The sequence below is a fragment of the Humulus lupulus genome, chromosome 6 (genome assembly GCF_963169125.1).
Source record: "Humulus lupulus chromosome 6, drHumLupu1.1, whole genome shotgun sequence".
Taxonomy (NCBI): Eukaryota; Viridiplantae; Streptophyta; class Magnoliopsida; order Rosales; family Cannabaceae; genus Humulus; species Humulus lupulus.
In genome coordinates, this window is record NC_084798.1 from 142,319,983 (window position 1) to 142,338,543 (window position 18,561).

The 18,561-nt window shown below is 33.8% G+C and overlaps 1 non-coding gene across 1 annotated transcript; it reads right to left on the reverse strand.

The window, feature by feature from the left end:
- Window positions 1–10,144: 10,144 nt before the first annotated feature.
- Window positions 10,145–10,251, reverse strand: LOC133787634 (small nucleolar RNA R71). The gene has a single exon (XR_009872641.1). It is a non-coding gene; the product is annotated as a small nucleolar RNA R71 (small nucleolar RNA).
- Between the last annotated feature and the right edge of the window lie 8,310 nt (window positions 10,252–18,561).

Below are 18,561 nucleotides of genomic sequence, written 5' to 3' on the forward strand. Positions count from 1 at the left end.
GTAGTAAGTCACGACTTTGTTTGGGAAATTGCAGAGGTATAGGAAAAACAAACTATTTTTACACTACAAGATAGACTACTATAGAAGCTCAGTTTTAGTCAAACGATTTTAATTATAAATATTAAGTCAATTCCAATTAGTACTTGTAATAAGAACTTTTCAAATCACCTACTTTAGTTGCATAACTAAATAATATAATACATATAAATAGTACACTCTAACATGCTTTCGTAATTTTCTTGGGTCAAATAACAGATTAGGAGACCATAGCCATTCTTGCATAGTTTCTGCTTCATAACAATTATCATATGCATAATAATGAGTAACATAAAATTTCTCTTCTAGGACCCTTTTTATCATTAAGACCAACCACAGCTTTCAAACAATGTCAAGACACAGTATGGTGCACTCAGGCATCAAAACCCAATTATCATAATGTTTAAAATATTTTACTGTTTTTGACTTTGTTATATAGTAACTTAATAACAACACACTTTAGTTTTCTACTTTTATAAAACAACAAGAAAATACACTAGTAATAATAAGGAACTTAACTAACCATGATATACATACATATCATTCTCATTTGTTTTATGTAATTCATATTACCACATAGCCTATTTAGTTATGTTAAGCTATTTATTTTTGCCCTATTCTAAGTTCTTTTTGTCTTCAAGTTTTTTAACGTATTTCAAAACTTTTTCTATTATCATTTTTATTACATGCAATGACAAGAAAGTGGAGGCGCCAAACACTTTTGAAGACACACCACACATAGATCACGCACCACACATAGATAGTATAGTTCTTAGTGCTTATGAACTATTAAATTGCACAAACAAGTTTCAAGACCATGGAATCAAACACAACACCACACACCCAATAGAGGGAGCAATTATGCATTATTAGTACTAAATATCTTTCAGCCAAAACATTAAAACAATTACTCCATTATCAGAAATTTTGAACAGAGAAAATGATTAAAAAGCACAAACAATTTTTCACCCAAAAACTATTCAAAATAATCACCTTTACACAAAAGATTATTGGCAAAAAATCATACAAAGAAACAAACATAGGTTTCGTACCTCAAGAACAACAAATGCGACTTTCTTAGACAAAACACCTCACCAATAAACGAATCTATTTCACAAACAACAACAAGAAAAGGTTGAAAAAAATAGAGTGTTTGTTTTTTATTAGATGAGGTTAGTGGAAATTTTCAAAGATATTAGAGGGTTTTCAAACAACAAAACTATAATACATACCTCAATATGCTTAAAATCTTAGTTCAGTACCTTTTTCTACGTCGGAGGTTCAACGTCGGAGCACCCGATCAAGCCATGCACCAAAGTCGTTTCTGAGCAACCGGAGAATTTTTGAATGAATGATGAGTTCAAGTTTTGTTTCAGAAGGTTAAAATGAGAGTAATGGTAAAGAGAGAAGATGGAGTTGATTAAAACTATGGAGAGGTGACCGGTTGCCTTACTCCCATCAATACCCCTACTAAAACTAGACTGTAATTGTAAGAAACTGACAGGGTAATAGTCTCTTTTGCAGAGCACGCCCCAGTCGTTGATTACTTCAACGACTCAGATTAAAAAAACCATTACCAATCTATCACTGTTGGATAATTTCAAACCAGATCAACGACCCATATCATAACACGAAACTTGTTCCGTCTCTGTACCGGGCTAGACTACCTCTTTCTATTATATATATATATATTTATAAAAATGAATCGGTTTTTATTAAAATTATAGACATTGTTTAAAACTTTAAAACTAAGAAAACTTGCATTGCACGTTGCTTCTACGTAGTTATATTAAACATATAATATATAATATTTTGTTATCACTGCCAAATTAAAAAATTAGAAAAAACATAAATTTAAACTAAAATAAATTAATTTATTTATTAAAATATGATATTTTTAAGATATTGTATGATAATTTAAATAATTAAATCATATTTATTTAAAAATAATAAAGGCATTCATATCATTTTTTATTTTTTAAATTTGTGTGATAGTTTGTTTTTTATCAAGTGATTTGAGCTTTTTATCTTCATCAAATTCACCAAAGGACATTGAGAGATACATTAGAAACTAAAAATAGTTGATGGATGTATACTACTGTCTACACTATGACTTTTCTTATTCTCATTTTATTTCTATTATTAATTTCTTGTTAAGTATTATTATATTTTATATATATGTCATGTAGCAATGTAAATATATATCTACATCAACATTGTGTTTAGATGTCATATATGTAGAGATTATTAATATAAATATTTATATATACTATAGAACTATAATTCACTCTATTATATATATATTTTTAAAAAATAGTGAACCAGTTTTTATTACAATTATAGACAATGTTTACAACTTTAAAACTAAACAAACGTGCATTGAACATTGCTTCTACGTAGTATATATTATAAATGTGAGTTTAACAGAAATTATGTTTTCCATTGGATTTAACATTTTATTTTTGTTTTCAAGAACCGTTAGTTTTAAAGTCATATAAATAAGGTAGATAAATTAAAAAATTAAAAAAAGTAATAAAGTCATGAAAATAAGATAAGGAAATTGAAAAATGAAATAAAAAGTAATAAATGAGCAATATTAATTTCTCATCACATATTTTAAAATTTCATATTAAAATTTAAAATTACTCTATCAATTATGTTTTAAAAACTATAATAGAAAAATATTCATGTACTTAAATTTATTCTTTTCTTTCATTCTTTTATTAATTATTTATTTTTTCATTCAACTGATTTTATTTATCCAAACATACATGTAATAGTGAATAATACATAAATATACAAATTTTCTTATTTTAACATTTATTTTTTTAATGAGAAATTACTTATTGTAATTGCTTTAGTCATTGATTAAATAATATATATTTATATATAACTTTTTGTTGGCTTTAATATTTTTTAAATTAAATAATAAAAATTTGAATAAATCAACTTTTTAAAATTCATAGTTTCAATTAATTTTTTCAATATATTATTATATTGAAATTCATAGGCCTTTTTCCTAAAAGAAAATTAGAAAAAAAAATATTTAATTTTAAAACTAGAATGCACTATATCTTTATGTATCTAACAAATTCTTGGTTTAACGATATTTCTTTTTATTTTTTAAAATAAAAATTATAGTATTTTTTTATTTTTTTTTAAATTCTAAACAATGTTTTGGTTTAATATTTTAACATGTTTTTATGTCTCTTGACTGCCTTTTTTTTGCTATCAACTTAATAAAACAGAACTTTAAAGAAATTAATTAAAGAGCAGGAGATTTTACGTAGTTCAAATTATTAATTAACCCTAGTCCACGAGGTTATTGCATTAGGATTGGTGAAGCTTGGTTGGGCAAGCTTCTATGGAGTTTCAGGCAGCATTTTTGCAATGCCCTCAATATAAAATATTTTTTTCATCACTTTACAATGGATTCCCTAAACTTATTTATTGAGGCTGAGAGAAATTAATTCCCTTAATGGGAAGTTATTACAAAAATATTCCCAAATAATTGGGATTAAATGATAATTAATGCACCTTTTGTGATAGAGGTAGTGGTGGGCCCATGCGTATCACACGGGGCCCATTTACGAGGTTGCATCCCACCATCTTCTGTTGAGACACACTCCTAACAATGTTAGAGGGTGGCTGCATGTTTTCCCACGCTAGGCGGCGCATTGGGACATGTTGTTTGTCGCATGTACGGGCTCGACACCACGATCTGTAGGAAAACAACTTTGTCAGAAAATTTAGTAGTGGGCCAGGGTCTCTGCGTGTGACACCTGGTGCTACCATCTAGACTCTGAGAGATCTTCTCGCAAACTTGGAGGACTGGCATGGAGGAAACTCAAGCTAACGTATCCAAGGTTCTCGGGGCGTAGCCCGCTAGAGGACTACCTTCTCCCGAGGAGTCACTCGAAGACGTGGGGTAGTAGGACACTTTAGTTGAATGTACTTTATATATAGTGATATATAAAACAGGACCAAATGTGATTTGCTAATACGTGTTTAAACATCGTTTCATAGTATTAATCAAACACATCAAATGATGATCTTAATCCTGAGGTTGTTATGGACTCCTATATATGTCATCTGATCCTTTGATTCATGCGTTAAGGTTTTTCAGAATGATCAGGCTAAGAACAATTGTTTTGGGGACTCAATGATATATATGGTTTGGGACATAGTTTAACAGATATGGAATATATACCTTCTTATAGATTGAATAATGGTTCCCTATTGGGTTGACTTTTGGAACTGAAAAGGTTATGACCGCTCACGTTGCAAACTCATTGTGACACAACCTTCACTAGTAAAGTCAATGGTACTCTAGGAACAAGATATAGCTAAAATGGTAAAACAGTAATTTTATTTCCTTTTAATTATAAACTATTAATAGAGGATTAATGTTGTATGTAATGATTATATCAATGGACACTTTATTCTTTAATAAAGTACTCAGTAAATATGTGTCTATAATTATCAAGAGTTCAATCTCATATTTATAGTGGAATAATCATAAGGTTAATAAATATGATAATTTAATCAAAGAACTTTGATTAATAATCTAATATTTACTAGAGCATGATATTATAGGTTCATAGGTCCCTAGGGTGGCTCTATCAACACTATATCAATGTAAGATTTGATACAAGGGTAAAATTGTAATTTGGAAATTTGAGATGAATTTTATTATTGGGGTCAAGTATGAAATTAAAGATAATTGAGATTAAATAATTAATTATTTAATTTTTGAAAAGATATTTATTAATTTAAATATGTAATTTTCGAAATTCATATATATATTAATTAATTTATGAAATTAATTATTTTATTTGAGTGGGAGAAAATAAAATTGGTAAGTCAAAAATAGTTTTTTGATTTATTGTATATTAAAAGATGATAATAATGATGATCATCAATTTGAATTTTGAATTTAAAATTTAAATTTTGAAATATAGTTGTCATATTTTCCTTAAAAAAAATAAATACTTTATTTTGTTGAAGAATGGTTTTAGTTAAATAAATAAATAAAAGAAAAAAAATGAAATATTCTTGAAAATGCATATAGCAGTTCACGCATGACACAGTCCAAGGACTATGCCATGCATGTACCACTACACTGATATTGTATCACTGTTGTTTTTATTTTATTTATTTAATTAATTAATAATTTGAAAATAGATTTTTTTTTTCAAATTTAGTAAAGTTAGATATTTACCTAAATTAATCCTTATCATCATTATGATATTATTATTAGGAATAATAAGGTATTAGAATAATCTCTACGTATATGATATAGAATAATAAGAAGAAAATACAAGACATCACAATACAATTCAGAATAGTTCTCAGAATTTGTGTCCGACAAAAAGTTTATCATCTTCTTCTTTATTCCAACCTTTCTTAGACCATAATCCAAGTTCTCATGTGTTGAGAAATACTTGTGATTCCTAAATTACAAACTCATGTTCTCTATGTGTTCACACACATCATGAGGTGTAGAGAACACTCCGGAAGATCGTGGTTTGAGTACTAAAAGCATTGGATAAGAAGATCGAAATATATACGAAAAGACTTAAGGACACTTGATAAGCCTCAAGAGGTAAATACTCATGTTCTTGAATATTTGTTTATATGATATATATAAATATATTGAATATTTCTATATATGTTGCATGATTAATAATTTGGTATGTTAATGTTTCTGTTATTATGTTTTCTTGATCCAATAAACCGTTTATATGAGTGATGGAAAAAATGTATCGCTGTATACAATGAGTCCACCACGCCTATTCCCCTGTGTACTCTCATTGTTTTTCCAACATTTATATGCTTAATAATTTGATTATTTAAAAATTTATGTACTAAAATGTTTGCGGGAATTTTTGGTTTATTAGAAGAAAAATGTATTTTAATTCAAATAAATAAAGCATGTGTTCAAATTAAGTAAACTTTAGACTATGCATATGGTAAATATAAATTTTGCACACTTTAAATATATATTTTCTCATTTATATTTATGCAATTTTTTTTAAAAATTATGTAAAATTATTTTCTAAAGATGAACTAAGAATTTAATTAATAATTATAAGTAGCTACAAAATTTTGTCACATTCTTTTAAATATTATTAAGTAATAGATGAGATTATTATATTATACAAACTAAAACCAAGAAAATTATTTTAGCAAGTTAAAATTTTGTAATAACATTTATGAATGACCAATATATGATTTAAAGGAATAATGTAGAAGTAATTTAAGTGGCAAATTGTTTTATACTTGCTGTATTTTTGTTAAAATTGATAAGGAAATAAATGACCAAATAATTCTAACTTCAACGCGAGTTTTAAGAACCATCCCACGTATGCATGTTACATGCAAGCTAAGTTTTACGTTCACATATATATCATTTGATTAAGTGTATGATTCTTGTTTTGCAAACACTAAGGATTCACTAGGAGACTTAAGTTTATTCTTTTATCATTTTATGTGAAATTGTTGAATGTTGAGAGTGTGGTACAACTTGTGCCGTGTGCATGACTAATTAGTGCTCAAAAATGTCAATTTATTAGTTTTAAAAGTGTAAAATAAATTAAGTTTTAATTAATATTCTCATGAATTTATTGTAATATATTTTATAATTGAAAATATTAATTTTAATTTAATTTTTTCAGGAAATAAATTGCATTTGGACACTAGCAAAAAGAAAGAGAAAGAATAAGTTAAAACTGAAAAAAAAAGGGTTAAAAGATGGCATTTTTAAGTGAAGTAGCCCAGGCCCCATTTTGCCCAAACCCAGAAATCCTGCTGCCTTCTCCTCCTAGTGTGCCACATGGCGCTTCTCCTTCATGCCACACATTCGCCAGCAGCCATCGACTTTCACCCAACAACCCGCGGACCCAGCGACCCGCCCGTACACTAACCTGCCCCCGGCCCAGCGACCCGCCTGCTGTTTCCTCCCCCTGCCAGCCGTGCCACATGGTGCGCTCCCACTGGCTGCGGCTGGGTCAAACCTTCATCCTTCAACCAGCCCATTCTTTTGTGCACTATGGGCCTTGAACCTTACATTTTGACCTTTAAAGCTCACATTTTGTGTTGTTTCAGAAAAAGAGGCATTTTGACCACTCACTAAAATAACTAGGTTAATATTAATAATAAGGTTTGATTTTTCAAAATCATATTTTATTATTAATATTTTAGATTTATTTTGTAAATCCCGTTTGTAGTTTAATTTCTTTTTAGTCCTTTTCTTTTTCTATAAATAGAGATTCTTCTTTCACATTTGGAATGTAATTTTGGGAGTAAAGAAACTATGGCAAAATTTCTACTCATTTTCTTCTTAGAATTTTGTGAGAATCATGAGCATAATGACATAATCGTCCTAGGAAGGTTAGGGATGATTCCATATGCTAGTGATGTTATTTTGTTACTTTGACTTACTATGTTCTTAATATAATGCATTTGAGTTGTTTATGTTCTTTTAACCTCATCTTTATTTTGTTATCTTTATTTACTTTTATATATAATATATAGGATTAATCATGCTCTTTCTATGTGTTTCTAATTAGTAAAAATAATATTGATACATAATTTTATGTCTAATCTTCTATTGCATTATTGCCCATGAGTATTTTGTCATTTTTAGATTTTTCATAAGATTAACATTATGCTCCTAAAGAAAAGAACTTTATAACTCAAATGGACTTTTGTTAGAAAAGAATATGGACTTTAATGCTAGATTTTCCAAGTAAATGTTGGGATGTGAACTATTTACTTGTATAGTTTTGTAAATAAGGTAACTAAGTAACTAAACAAGCATATGGAATGATTCTTGAAACCTTTATACTTCTCAACTCTTGATTACACCTTATTTTTTATCCCACTTGACTTGTCTCATTTCATCATTTCACCAAAAAGTCAACTAAAAAAAATCTCAAATCTATTTTCATTTTCATTTCTATTTCTTTCATGTCACTAAGTTTTCTATTAATCTTTTTGTTTTAGGTTACCTCCTTCTGGATCGACCACCCGACTTTTACTACAACTACCGCTTAGTGGTTGTCACATTTTGGGCGTTAAACAAATTTTGGCACCGTTGTCGGGGAGGAAGTTTTCAAAAGTTTTAGTGAAATTTTTACCAAAATATTTGTTTTTTGTTTGTATGAATATTGTGTTTGTGTAGTGTTCTTTCATTTGTGTGTTGTACTCTTTTTCTTTAATAATTTTTAGTTAATTTGAATATTATTAAACAAAAAAAATATTTTACTTATATATATTTATTGTTTTTTTTTTTTTTTTTGGTAACACACACAAAAAAAAGAAAATTATATATATATACAAAAAAAAAATAGTGAAAACGTAAAAAAAAAAAACAAATATATATGGAAGACTTCTCAATGGTTACTACCCATAAATGGGTACTATCAATTATGATGATGTGGCAACATAGTGACTTGGTATAGCAAGTCAACAACAGGTAAATATATTTTTCTATATTAATTTCGAATTTAGTTATTTTTTTTGCCATAATTAATGGTGTTCTCAACCAATGAGAAACACTAGTTATATTTAGAAATTGACATACATTTGAAAAATAAAAAAGTTTACAATATTATATTTTCATAATAAATACACATTTTTCATCAGGTAAGCCATCCAAAAATTTGAAAAAAATCAAAATTTATTTGTAGAAATATTAATTAACAACTATAAATATGAACCATTGATCTTAATCCAATGGTTAATATTAAAGTAACCATCCATGGGTAGTAACCATTAAGAGTGCACCCATATGTATATATTTATATGTTTATTTTTATTTTTATTTTCCTTTCTTGTTGGTTACATATAAAAAAGAGAATTATACAAATTTTTTTTTTCTTTTTAGTTAATTCTAATTTCACTTCTCTTTCGTAATTTTTTTTTTAATTTTTTTTTGTTTAATAAATATTTGTATAAAAAATAAGAGATAGATATTAGACTTGTTATTTTATCTTCATTCATTTGTCTTTTCTTTATTTTTATGTTGACTATTTTGTCGATTTAGGTTCTTAGTTTAGATCATCCATTCTTTCTGTCTTAATCTTCCTTGTAATTTAGTTCTTCCTTAAATATAAAGAAGAATAAAATTGCATAAAAATTTTCATAAAATTTAAATCATAAAACCCTTATTGGAAATAATTGTGTAATATTACAAATGGTAGAAACTGATATTATTTCGTCCAGAAAGATTGGTTGTTAAATAAAGTTTGTGATAGTGTTACCGCCAACACTTACCTAGGAACCTAAGGGAGTTCTGTCTAGGTGAGTGTGGGTCTAAAATGGTACCTTGGCATCCTTCCCAATCAGCCTGAGAACATTTCGAGCATATTCTGTTTCACTATTACATTTTTAAACTTATTACTATAAAAAACCAAGCTTGTTGTCAAAATAAGCAATTTCACTCTGCTTAAAGGTTGTTTGGTCGAAAGATTTAACTTGTGATCCACCCTACTTACTCAGTAACCTAGGGGAGTTTGAGTAAGGTGTTGGAGGTCACCCTAAAACCTCCAAATCTACCTAGGAACAAGTTTAACAAAAAAAGAATACATAAAATAAATCCTCATTTCCAAGAGTGGATGAATCATCACGAAACTTCTAGTGAAATTTCTTCCAATTCATCCACCACTCCTTTTGGAACTCCTACCACCATTCATGGTTCTCCACAAACTTTAGATGATAATAATCCATTCACAATGATGAAATCCAACCAAGAACTCTCAATAACTACCTCCATTCTACTCACACTTCCACTCTTTTATGCATTATATTCCCTCCTAATATGCCCGCATTAGACTTTAAACCTGGCATGATTCAACTCTTGCCCACATTTCATGGGATGGAAAAGGAAAGCCCATACATGCATATTAGAGAATTCGAGGAGGTAGTAGCCACGTTCTATAAATGAGTCGAAAATGTTGATTTTGTGCGACTAAAGTTTTTCCCTTTCTCCTTGAATGATGAAGCCAAAGGCTGATTATACTCTTTGAGACCTAGGTCTATTGGAACATGGGAGGAAACGACCAAATCCTTCTTTCTGAACCACTTCCCTAGCCATAAGACCAATAGTCTAAAACGACATATTTCCACATTTTCCCAAAAGGACAATGAAACGTTCTATCAAGTCTGGGAAAGATTCCAGGATCTGTTGAATCAGTGCCCGCACCATGGCTATGAGAACTGGAGTTTGGTCAATTACTTCTATGAAGGCCTCACGATTCGTGAGTGCCATTTTTTAGAAATGTTATGAAATGGTGAATTCCTTGAAAAGAGCCATACAATGCTCTTGAATATCTCGAAGAAACCGCGAAAAAATCTCACACCTAGACTAGTTCAAGTGCTATTGATAGAACCAACCGACATAAACCATCTAGGATCTATCAACTTCAAAAAGAGAATAGTGTTAAAGCCCAACTCGAAGCTTTGAAAAGTAAGTTTGAGGTTTTAATGACAAAAAATGGCCAAAAACCGTACATGATTTCTCAAGCAGAACAACAATAACCTTTCTTTGTTTGTGGAGAGACGGAGCATTTTGCTAAGGACTGGTTTGCTTTTAATGAAATAAGGGGGGGTTTATGAGGAGCAATGTAATGCCGTAGGGGCATACAACAAGCCATTCTTCCATACATACAACCCTGGTTGGAGAAACCACCAAAAGTTCAGTTTGAGAGATTCTAACCAAGCTCAATCGTTTAGAGGACAATGGAGAAATGAGCAACAAGTTCAACCATCAAAGGTGTATTCTGCACCTTAATACAATGCTCATCCACAACTAAATTCTCTTGAGAATACCCTTCATTCATTCATAGAGGAACAATCAAAACTAAATCGCCTAATTATGGAAGTAATCAAGGAAATTAAATGTCAATTCTCAAAATTGATTAAATCCTTGGCTATTCCAGAACAAGGAAAACTTCTTTCCCAACCGAAATTAAATGTGAAAGGTCAACACATGGCCCAATCCTCAAATTCCAATGATCAAAATGTTAAGAAAGTAAATTCCATCACAACTAGAAGTAGTAAAACTTTGCTAGACCCATCCATAAGCCACCTCTCCTAGCATTCCAAAAGCTAACCCTGAGAATGCACCACTCAATGCTTCTCCAAAAGTACCATTTCCCCAGGCTTTGAAACCTATTAAGAAACTTCCTGATAACCGAGATGAAATCCTTGAGCACTTGACACAAGTGAAGATTAATCTTCCTTTGCTTCACATCATAAAACAAGTGCCGACTTATGCCAAAATCATCATGGATCTATGCACTAGAAAAAGGAAGCACCATGTCAAAAAGACTGCTTCCTTGACTGAGCAAGTGAGTGTGGTGATTCAACAAAAGACACCACCGAAATACAAAGATCCTAGTTGCCCAACCATTTCTTGCCAAATTAGGACTCATGAAGTCAGCCAAGCCCTACTTGATCTTGGCGCGAGTGTAAATCTCATGCCTTACTCTGTGTACACACAACTCGATCTTGGAGAAATGAAGCCAACATCTGTTATGCTATAGCTTGCTGACCGCTCCACCAAAAAGCCTAGGGGTATTGTTGAGGATGTTTTAGTTCAAATTGAAAAAATCTATTACCCCGTGGACTTTCTTATTCATGATACCCAATCTGTGGTAAACATGGAGTCAAAATTTCCTATTATCCATGGAAGACCATTCCTTGCTAATGCAAATTCTTTAATCAATTGTCAAAATGGCCTAATGAAGATATCGTTTGGAAATATGACTCTTGAAGTCAATATCATCCACATCGGGAAACAACCCCGAGAAGATGATGAATGTTATCAAACATTCATGATTGACACTTTAATTCCCAAGGAGTTCAATTGCGAAGCAACTTCGATAATCTTGATGAACTCCTCCTTCTATCTGACAATGAAAGTCCCGGTTATATTGAGTCTACTCTTGCAATATCAGATCACATAGACTCACGCAATAAAGGGACTAAGTTTTGGCAACCTCGCTTTGAAGAGCTACCTCATGAGAGAGCACAACCAAAAACTTCAGATGAAGAGGTTCCAATAGTTCAATTGACCCAACTACCACAGGGTCTGAAACATGTCTTCATTGGAGACGGTGAAACCTTTCCTGTTATCATTTCGTCCAACCTTCAAAATTCTCAAGAATTTAAGTTACTCGAGCTACTACGAACGCATAAATCTACGATAGGTTGGATGCTTGCTGATATCGAAGGTATTAGCCCTTTAATTTTCTCCCATCAAATCAATATAGAGGACGAGGCTGTCCCTCGAAGAGACCCTCAAAGGAGACTGAACCCCACAATGAAAGAAATTGTAAAAGAAAATGAAGTTTTGAAATTGGTAGACGCTGGTATTATTTACCCAGTAGCTGATAGCAAGTGGGTTAGTCCTACTCAGGTAGTACCCATGAAATCAGGTGTCACTATGGTCTAAAAAGAAAAAGGGGTCCTTGTCCCCACAAAAACTGTGACAGGGTGGCGCATGTGCATTGATTATCAAAAATTAAATGCTGCCTCCTGCAAAGATCCTTTTCTGCTCCCATTCATTGATCAAATCCTTGAGTGTGTAGCTGGTCATCCATTCGATTGCTTTCTTTATGGATATTCGGGCTATTACCAAATTGAGATTGCATTAGAGGATCAAGATAAGACCACTATCACTTGTCCCTTTGGCACTTTTGCTTTCCTACTTATGCCATTTGGCTTGTGTAATGCACCAGCTACATTCCAAGGATGCATGATGAGCATCTTTAGTGACATGATTGAAAAATCAATGGAAGTATTCATAGATGACCTAACCGTTTTTGGAAATTCCTTTTACACATGTCTTCTTCATCTTGAAGTTATTTTAAAACGATGTATTGAGAAAGGACTTGTGCTCAATTGGGAGAAATGCCACTTCATGGTATATTCTAGCATAGTCTTAGGCCACATTGTTTCTTAAAGAGGGATTGAGGTTGATCAATCCAAATCGACCATATCTCGACCCTGCCTACTACTAAGACTGTCAAAGACGTTAGGTCATTCCTTGGTCACGCATGTTTCTATAAGAGGTTCATACAAAAAATTTCAATGATTGCTCATTCGCTAAGCAACCTCCTAGCCAAAGATGTTACCTTTGAGTTGACACCTAATTGTGAGGAATCATTCTGAATGCTTGTAAGTTCACTCTCTTTCACTCCCATTCCTTTTGAAATCATGTGTGACGCCAGCAACTTTGCTATGGAAGTTGTGGTAGGAAAATGAAGGGAGGGGAAACCCTTTGTTGTCTACTATGAATGAAAAACTCTCAATAGTGTGCAAATGAAATATTCCACTATTGAAAAAGAGTTGCATGCTGTAACATCCCAAAATTATCTAATAAGTCTTATTGATTAGGGGGTCAGGATGACAATATATGGAATTATATGCTTATTTGATATATTTGATTGTGATTATGTGAGTTATATGATAATATAGTTAGTCATGCATGTTTAGGGATATTAAGTATGCATGAGGGCTCATTTCTTATTAGAAGGGCAACTATTGTAATTTGGCCCGTTATGGGCATAATTCTATATATGTGCATATATGTTATATATGTGAGAGACGACATTATTAGGTGGGTTTATTTGGATTACTCGACACGAGACAATCATAGGGAGCAACAGGAAAGTCACAACAGGACCCAATACCCGACTCAGAGCGAGTCAAGGGGTATTTTAGGTATTTAGCATTAAATCAGGTTATCGGGTAATGGGAATGAATAATTGAGGATATAATTGAGAATAGGAGGGAATATTGGGGATTTGGACCATTTTTCCCTTGGGGACTATTTGGTACCCTGAGCCTCGGGATTAGCGTAAGTCACTTAAGCTGTAAGGAAAACAAAAACACAAACACTCAAAACACCTCTCACAACTGACTCTCTCCCTCTCTGTTTTTCTCTCAACTATTATAAGGGAGCTCTTTGGAAGAACTATGGAGATTTTGGCTAGAAACTAAGGAATTGAAGGATTGAGATTAGAATTTAGATAGCTTAAGGCTAGGGGATCATCATTCATAGCAGAGGTTATCACTAGGGGCTTAGAATCGGGATCGTGCTCGAGGGTCATTCTTATTTTATGCTATACTCGGACCTGAGGTAAGAAAACTGCACCCAATACGTGTTATATGTGATCAGGGCTTGGCTCGACAGTTAATAATAATTATGATTAGGGCTTGAGCCCCTAAGAACCTTTGTGTTTAAGTTATCGTTTCACTTATTGGTTAAACATACTTGAATATTCTTCATTTGCTTAAGTGTTGCATGAATGATCCCATGGTTTGCGTGGCTAGGGCGTGGCCCGTTAAATAAGCATGAATATTACTATGATTACAATTACTTAATGATGTAATATGATTAACATGTATGTGTGCTTGTTTTGTTGAGGTATGCCTATCCATATCTGCTTCTTGGTTGATATTCGAATACTTGCTTCTACTGAAGGAACCAAAGGTTCAACTATAGGAGTTACTAGACTTGGGTTTTATCAGGCCCAGTTTCTCGCCATGGGGTGCACCAGTTCTCTTTGTGAAGAAAAAGTGCAGTTCTCTAAGGATGTGTATCGATTACAGAGAACTGAACAAGTTGACTCTCAGGAAAAAATATCCACTGCCAAGGATTGATGATTTGTTTTACCAGTTGCAGGGTAGAACGGTATTCTCCAAGATAGATCTTCGATCTGGTTATCACCATCTGGGGATCAGGGAGGAGGATATACCGAAGATAACTTTTCGCACCAGGTACAAGCATTATGAGTTTTGGGTGATGTCATTTGGATTGACTAATGCCACTGCAACATTTCTGGATCTGATGAGCGGGTTGTTCAAAGATTACCTGGAGCAGTTTGTGATCGTCTTTATTGATGATATACTGATATACTCTCAGACAAAGACAAAACACGAGCAACACCTCAGATTGATACTACAGAGGTTGAGAGAACATAGGCTATATGTGAAGTTCAAGATATGCGAGTTTTGGTTGCCAAAGGTTACTTTCTTAGGTCACATAGTCATTAAGGATGGAATTAAGGTGGATCCAACGAAGATTGAGGCAGTCAGAGGTTGGCCAAGACTGAAGAACACTTCAGAGATAAGAAATATCTTGGGATTGGTAGGGTATTACAGACGCTTTGTGGAGGGTTTTTCCAAGATTGTGTCATCACTAATAGAGTTAACACATAAGAATCAGAAGTTCATATGGTCAGAAAAGTGTGAAGATAGCTTCCAAAAGCTCAATAAGAGTTTGATCACCGCTTCGGTTTTGAGCCTTCCTACAGATCGAGACAAGTTTGTGGTTTATTGTGACGCCTCGAGGCAGGGTCTGGGTTGTGTTATTATGCAGACATGAAAGGTAATTTCCTACGCATCACAACAATTGAAGGAGTGTGAGTAGAGATACCCCACACATGATTTAGAACTTGTAGCAGTGATTTTTGCACTGATGGTATGGAAGCACTACTTGTATGGTGAGAAGTGTAAGATATACACTGACCACGAGAGTTTAAAATATTTCTTCACCCAGAAGGATCTGTATATGAGGCAAAGAATTTGGTTAGAGATGGTAAATGATTATGATTGTGAGATCCTCTATCACCCTGGGAAGGCCAACATGGTAGCAGATGCCTTAAGCCGAAAGGATTCGGGATAGTTATATAGTGCCAGACAGATATCAAGGAAGTTGGCTAACGATATGGCTAGAGCAGGAATTGAGTTAGTGGTAGGCAATCAAGCCAACATCACCCTATAGTCTACTCTTTTGGACAGGATCAAGGAGAAGCAGATAGATGATCCACAGTTGGGGCAGATAAGAGGGGGTGTCCTAGATGAATTGCAAAGGACTATACGGTTTCAAGCATAGGCTTGTTGAAATACAAGGATTGGTTCTATGTTCTGATAGACACTAGGATCAGACGGGAGATTTTGGATGAATATCATACTACCCCTTATTCTCTACATCCGGGCCCCACGAAGATGTACCGGGATCTGAAAGTTTTATATTGGTGGCCTGGGATGAAGGGGGATGTGACTGAGTATGTGGCAAGGAGCCTGACGTGTCAGCATGTCAAGGATAAGCATCAGAGGCCAGCAGAGCTGCTACAGCCTCTGGATATCCCAGAGTAGAATTGGGAGGACATCACGATGGATTTCGTGGAAGGGTTGCCCAGGACAGTGGGTGGGCATGATTCTATTTGGGTCATAGTTGATCGATATACAAAATCAGCTCGTTTGCTACCAGTGAGGATGATTTACATAATTAACCTGTATGCATACCTCTATGTGAGAGAGATAGTTCACCTTCATGGGACTTCGAGGACTATCGTGTTAGATAGGGACTCTGTCTTTACTTCCAAGTTTTGGGGAAGGTTGCAAAGAGTGATGGGTACACAGCTGAAGTTCAGTATATCTTATCATCCTCAGGCTGATGGTCAGTCCAAGAGGGCTATTCCGATATTGTAGGACATGCAATGAGCATGTGTGTTAGACTTTGAAGGGTCCTGGTGTAAATATTTTCCTATTATAGAATTTTCCTATAACAAAATCTACCAGTCTACCATTGGAGTGGCACCTTATGAGATGCTGTATGGTAGGAAGTGCAGATGGCCCATTCACTGGGATGAGATGGGTGAGAGGAAATATTTAGGTTCTGAAGCAGTTCAGAGGACCACTGAGGCTATTGAGAAGATTAGAGTTTGGTTGCTCGCATCTCAGAGCAGACGAAGGAGTTATTTAGACCCAAGGTGGAGGAACATGGAGTTACAGATGGGAGAATACGTCTTCGTTAGGGTTTCACCTCCGAGAGGGGTGAAGAGGTTCAGGAAGAAGGGCAAGCTGAGCCCTAGGTTTGTTGGACCAGATCTTGGAGAGCATTGGTTAGGTGGCCTTCAAGTTGGCCTTATCCCCTGCATTGTCTAGTGTGCATAATTTATTCCATATTTCCATGTTGAGGAAGTATGTGTTAGATGGAACTCATGTATTGAGTTATGAGGATCTGGATTGGAGGCAGACTTGTCCTATGATGAACAACCAGTTCAGATTTTAGATAGGAAGGACAAGGTCCTGAGGAATAAGACTATACCATTAGTGAAGGTATTATGGAGGATCATCAAGGCCAAGGAAGCGACTTTGGAGGTGGAGGCAGATATGCAGACTCAATATCCTAAGCTGTTCAGATAAAATTTAAAGGAGAAATTTTTTGTAAGGAGAGGACATTTGTAACGTCCCAAAATTACCTAATAAGGCCTAGGGCGTTGATTAGGGGCCCAGGATGATTGTGATTATGTGAGTTATATGATAATATAACTAGTTATGCATGTTTAGAGATATTAAATATGCATGAGGGCCTGTTTCTTATTAGAAGGGAAACTATCGTAATTTGGCCCGTTATGGGGATAATTGTATATATGTGCATATTTGTGACAGACCACATTATTATGTGGGTTTATTTTGGTTACTTGGCACGAGACGATCCTAGGGAGCAAGTTATCGTGAAAGTCACAACGGGACCCAATTCCCGACTAGGGGCGAGTCAAGGGTTATTTTAGGTATTTGGCATTATATCAGGTTATCGGGTAATGGGAATAAATACTTAAGGATATATTTGGAGTTAGTGAGATTAGGAGGGAACATTGGGGATTTCGACAATTTTGCCCGCGAGGACTTTTTGGTACCCCGAGCCTTGGGATTAGCTTTAGTCACTTAAGCCTTAAGGAAAACAAAAACACAAACACTCAAAATACCTCTCACAACCAACTCTCTCCCTCTTTGTTTTGCTCTCAACGGTTCTAAGGGAGATCTTTTGAAGAACTACGGAGATCTTGGCTAGAAACTAAGGAATTGAAGGCTCGGTATTAGAATTCAGATAGCTTTTGGTAGGGGATTATCATTCACAGTGAGGATATCACTAAGGGCTCAGAACCAGGATCGTGCTCGAGGTTCGTTCTTATTTTACGCTATGATTAGACTTGAGGTAAGAAAATTGAACCCAATACGTGTTATATGTGATTAGAGCTTGGCTCGGTTGTTAATTATAATTATGATTAGGGCTTGGGCTTGGGCCCCTGAGAACGTTTATGTTTAAGTTATCATTTCACTTATTGGTTAACACATACTTGAATATTCTTTATTTTTTTAAGTGTTGCATGACTGTTCACATGGTTTGTGTGGCTAGGGCATGGCCCCGTTAAATAAGCATGATTATTACTATGATTATGGTTACTTGATGATGTTATGTGATTAACATGTATGCGTGCTTGTTTTGTTGAGGTATGCCTATCCATATCTACTTCTATGGTTATATTTGAATACCTGGTACAGGGCTTGACTTATAAGCCAAGGACGACAATAGCACATTGCACGCTGGTTGAAAGGCTTAGGTCTAAATCAGCAATGTACTATTACGTTGGCCGACCCTATGGTCGCTGGAAAATAAGGTGTTTGGGTTGCTCTATGGCTAGTTTCCTAGAGCTAAGGGCGAGG